Here is a 5,704-nt window from a genome sequence, read left to right on the forward strand (position 1 = left end):
CTACTGAAATACTGATGTGATGGCGAGTCATTTGCAGTCATTATCATTAGAAACTACACAAGGAATGGTGAATACACAAGATAGAACACATGCAGGATGCTGATACAATTGTAGGTCATACCAGCATTAAAACATGGTTTAATGGAACAGTTTCACACACCAAGCCAGATTATAATAATTCTTTGTTCAAAGAGCTCTGATATTTGTTGATTGCTGTCCAACACCAAATAAGTTACAAATTTCTTAGTTATTTAAAGAAATATTAACTATTTACAGATTGTGTGCTAAATATGGTTAGATCATCTTGGGTCTCTCTATTGCTGTCATTTCCATTGTTTTCGGTCATTTGACCTCCCTCTGGTACACCTGTAAATTTTTTAATCTATACTCAAAACTATTTGCAAATGTTAAAGGCTCTGGATGACGTTATGTCTACAAATAGAATTTAATATATCACAGCACACAGGTAAAGTCTGATGACCTTGATCAAAACAAATAAGTTCAGTTCAGTTCAGTCGCTCAGTTGTGTCCGACTCTTTGCGACCACATGAATCGCAGCACACCAGGCCTCCCTGTCCATCACCAACTCCCGGAGCTCACTCAGACTCACGTCCATCGATTCCGTGATGCCATCCAGCCATCTCATTCTCTGTCGTTCCCTTCTCCTCCTGCTCCCAATCACTCTCAGCATCAGAGTCTTTTCCAATGAGTCAACTCTTCTCATGAGGTGGCCAAAGTACTGGAGCTTCAGCTTTAGTATCTTTCCTTCCAAAGAAATCCCAGGGCTGATCTCCTTCAGAATGGACTGGTTGGATCTCCTTGCAGTCCAAGGGACTCTCAAGAGTCTTCTCCAAAACCACAGTTCAAAAGCATCAATTCTTCGGTGCTCAGCCTTCTTCACAGTCCAACTCTCACATCCATACATGACCACAGGAAAAATCATAGCCTTGACTAGACGGACCTTAGTCGGCAAAGTAATGTCTCTGCTTTTGAACATACCATCTAGGTTGATCATAACTTTTCTTCCAAGGAGTAAGCGACTTTTAATTTCATGGCTGCAATGACCATCTGCAGTGATTTTGGAGCCCCCCAAAATAAAGTCTGACACTGTTTCCAATGCTTCCCCACCTATTTCCCATGAAGTGATGGGACCAGATGCCATGATCTTCATTTTCTGAATGTTGAGCTTTAGGCCAACTTTTTCAATGTCCGCTTTTTTTTTCAATCTTCATTTTCACTTTCATTAAGAGGCTTTTTAGTTCTTCTTCACTTTCTGCCATACGGGTGGTGTCATCTGCATATCTGAGGTTACTGACATTTCTCCTGGCAATCTTGATTCCAGCTGTGTTTTCTTCCAGTCCAGCGTTTCTCATGGTGTACTCTGCATATAAGTTAAATAAGCAGGGTGACAATATACAGCCTTGACGTACTCCTTTTCCTATTTGGAACCAGTCTGTTGTTCCATGTCCAGTTCTAACTGTTGCTTCCAGACCTGCATACAGATTTCTCAAGAGGCAGGTCAGTGGTCTGGTATTCCCATCTCTTTAAGAATTGTCCACAGTTTATTGTGATCCTCACAGTCAAAGGCTTTGGCATAGTCAGTAAAGCAGAAATAGATGTTTTTCTGGAACTCTCTTGCTTTTTCCATGGTCCAGCGGATGTTGGCAATTTGATCTCTGGTTCCTCTGCCTTTTCTAAAACTAGCTTGAACATCAGGAAGTTCATGGTTCACGTATTGCTGAAGCCTGGCTTGGAGAACTTTAAGCATTACTTTACTAGCATGTGAGATGAGTGCAATTGTGCGGTAGTTTGAGCATTCTTTGGCATTACCTTTCTTCAGGATTGAAATGAAAACGGACCTTTTCCAGTGCTGTGGCCACTGCTGAGTTTCCCAAATTTGCTGGGATATTGAGTGCAGCACTTTCACAGCATCATCTTTCAGGATTTGAAACAGCTCAACTGGAATTCCATCACCTCTACTAGCTTTGTTCGTAACGATGCTTTCCAAGGCCCACTTGACTTCACTTTCTAGGAGGTCTGGCTCTAGATGGGTGATCACACCATCATGATTATCCGGGTCATAAAGATCTTTTTTGTACAGTTCTTCTGTGTATTCTTGCCACCTCTTCTCAATATCTTCTGCTTCTGTTAGGTCCATACCATTTCTGTCCTTTATCGAGCCCATCTTTGCATGAAATGTTCCCTTGGTATCTCTCATTTTCTTGGAGAGATCTCTAGTCTTTTTCATTCTGTTGTTTTCCTCTATTTCTTTGCATTGATCGCTGAAGAAGGCTTTCTTATCTCTTCTTGCTATTCTCTGGAACTCTGCATTCAGATGCTTATATCTTTCCTTTTCTCCTTTGCTTTTCACCTCTCTTCTTTTCACAGCTATTTGTAAGGCCTCCCCAGACAGCCATTTTGCTTTTTTGCATTTCTTTTCCATGGGGGTAAGATTATCCAAATCTGTTTTTCATCATTTTTCAGAAATAATGAATTCATTATATTTATTCTTAGGGTATAAAATTTCAGCACTCTGAACTAAAAGTCTACATTTTTACCCATGCTCTTGAATCTTCATAAACTATAACTGTCAACATTTTGCCTTCAGTGACTAGTAGACAAAACGAATTTCTTCTCAGAGGTTTAATCTGTTAGCTGTTGTTTTATGCATGCAGGCTCAGGTTTCCATTGTGTTAGTCGCTCAGTCATGTCTGACTTGTGACCCCATGGACTGTACTGCCCACCAAGCTCTTCTGTCCTTAGGATTTTCCAGCCAAGGATTCTGGAGTGGGTTGCCATTTCCTTCTCCAGGGGACCCAGGGATTGAACTCGGGTCTCATGCATTGCAGGCGGATGATTTACCATCTGAGCTACCAGGGAAGCCCCCAGGTTTCCATTACTTAAGGATTAAGACTGATCAAATATGTTCAGGGAAAAACACTGAAAAAGTTCAGGCTTGTTAGTCGTCAGTTGCTTTTTCACCAATTCCTGATACTACTGTAAAAATTAAAACATGTATCAAAGAAACAAGCATTGGCACACTGTTATTCGTTAAAATCCTGAATGCATTTGTATTTCATTATTTTTCCTAGGACAAGAGAAGTTTGAAAATCTGCCATGGGTTGAGAAGTACATAGTGATACAGAGATAACATTTATTAGACAGAACAACTATATACATCCCTTTTGATCATGAGTGTAGAAAATCCAGCCTGAAATTTCAAAGGAATCTAGCTTTTGCTAAGGGTGGTTACAGGAAATCAAGACAAGTGACTGGTATTTCTCTTCCCCAATTCTTTTCTGATTTTCTTTATACTATTTTCATAGTCATGTAAACATACTATACTTAGTAGCTTCCAAAGACCCAGGGTTATTTTTTCATAGCTCTAACTATAACAGAAAAGAATATTTTCTCAAACATTTAGAAAACTTTATTAAATTGAGTTTTACTGAACTGATTTTGGCCTCATGCCAAACTATGCTTTATGGATGATTTTCTACCTGAATAAAGAAATAAATAAAATGATTGGGGTAGAGCTAAAGATGTATGTGTGTATGTGTGTTTGTGTGAGAGAGAGGGATTGTGAAACTAGCCTGTCACACAGATTATCTGACAAATTATGTATATAATTCAAGGCAATTCATGTTGATAATATGCCATATGGTAAATGTATCAGGAGCATCCTCCAAGTATTAATATATACCTGCCCTGCGATGGTACAGAGCTTTCCAGCTTTTTAAATGGCTTGGCACACGTATTAATGACAAGTTACTACTTGCAAATTATAATACCAGCCTGATGTAACCTGGTACCGCATCAGGTTACTAAAAGTGTCTTTTTGTTTCTGAGTGTCTGAGAGCCTGAAAGGCTCCTTTTTGCACCTCCAAACCCAATTGCTAAAAAGTACTTATCATTATCTTGGCATGTCTATAAACCACTCTTGGACACAAGCTTACTGGGAAATGTTGAAACTGAATAGAACAAGCCTATGGAATAAAAAAAACAAATGAATTTGAGTTCTGTCTCTCTTAATAACAAATGGGATTCTGGAAAATTTACTGTAGCTCATTGAAGTTCACCTTTTTCACAAGGTAAAATAAGACTAACTCATGATACAGGATAGTTTCTTCTGTTTTCTTTTTATTTTGAACATTCAGATAGTATATGTAGACCCCTAGGATGATGCCTGGAATGGAAATGGTAATTCTTATTAGTTATCTAAATGATATTAAATGATTTTTTTTTTTGGCCTACCTTATTATAGCAGGCTGCTTTAGGTATCTGGAAAGAAAGTCTTACTCACAAATACAAAGTGTCTGTGATAACTATCCCTGTATAACTGTCCTTAATATCACTTGCAGTAGTTGTAGAAATTGGGGTGTTTTGGTTTTAGAATTTTATGGACTTTAAGGTACTGGTTATAGTAAACACTATGTAAAATAATAAGAATTTTCATAGAATTAATGCATGTTTAGTTTTCCCTTTTTCATTTATCCACTAAAATGTGTCTTCTTTATTGTTTTTATATTTGAAAATGTAAGAAAAGGGCATGTATAAGTTAATTAAATGTGTCAAATAAATTGGGAGATAGCTGAAGAAAATTATGTAAATTGGAACTTTAACCATGTCATACACCATCTTTTTCTAAGCTAATTTTTATTATAAAATATGTATAATGAAAATTTATAAATATACACTACAGAGAGCATAGTATAAATAATACCAATGAACCCATCGTTCAGCTTCAACTATTATAAACATTATAGTATTTTTGTTTAGTTGATATCACTGTAATATTTTTTAGTGCACGATTTTGAAACAAACAACAGACATCATATCATGTCGACTCTATATACTCCATTGTTTAACAGAGAAGGAATTTAAAGACATAATTCTAATGACATTATCACATTTTGCATATTTTAAAATTAACCAGGCACTTAAAAAATGCCACTTTGCAGTTTTCTTGGTTAGGTTACTATGACTCTGAGATCTACATGTTCAGTTGATGGATATGTATCTTACATTATTTTAATCTAGAATAATATTCCCAAGCATTCCTTTTTTCTATGCTTTTGGCATGCTGAAATAATTAGATTATTTTCATATACAATATGTCATTTTCTAAATTGAACAGCTGGATCCTTATGATGTTATTTAACATGATCCTCTGAGTCCTATATTTCCTATAAAATGGTAGTTTATGTATAGACATCTGATTTTTAAATAGTTTTAAAACATACAATTTGAATTTTACCAGAAGTCTTTTTAAATAACACTTTACATGCTTATAATCACACTCTATTCCTCAGTTTAGTTCAGTTGCTCAGTCATGTCCGACTCTTTGAGACCACATGGACTGCAGCACACCAGGTTTTCCTGTCCATCATCAACTCCTGGACCTAACTCAAACTCATGTCCGTTGAGGTGGTGATGCCATCAAACCATCTCATCCTCTGTCGCCCCCATCTCCTCCTGCCTTCAATCTTTCCCAGGATCAGGGTCTTTTCAAATGAGTCAGTTCTTCACATCAGGTGGTCAAAGTATTGGAGTTCAGCTTCAGCATCAGTCCTTCCAATGAATATTCAGGACTGATTTCCTTTAGGATGGACTCGTTGGATCTCCTTGCAGTCCAAGGCACTCTCAAGAGTCTTCTTTAACACCACAGTTCAAAAGCATCAATTCTTCAGAGCACAGCTTTCTT

Source organism: Capra hircus, chromosome 5 (genome assembly GCF_001704415.2).
Source record: "Capra hircus breed San Clemente chromosome 5, ASM170441v1, whole genome shotgun sequence".
Lineage (NCBI taxonomy): Eukaryota > Metazoa > Chordata > Mammalia > Artiodactyla > Bovidae > Capra > Capra hircus.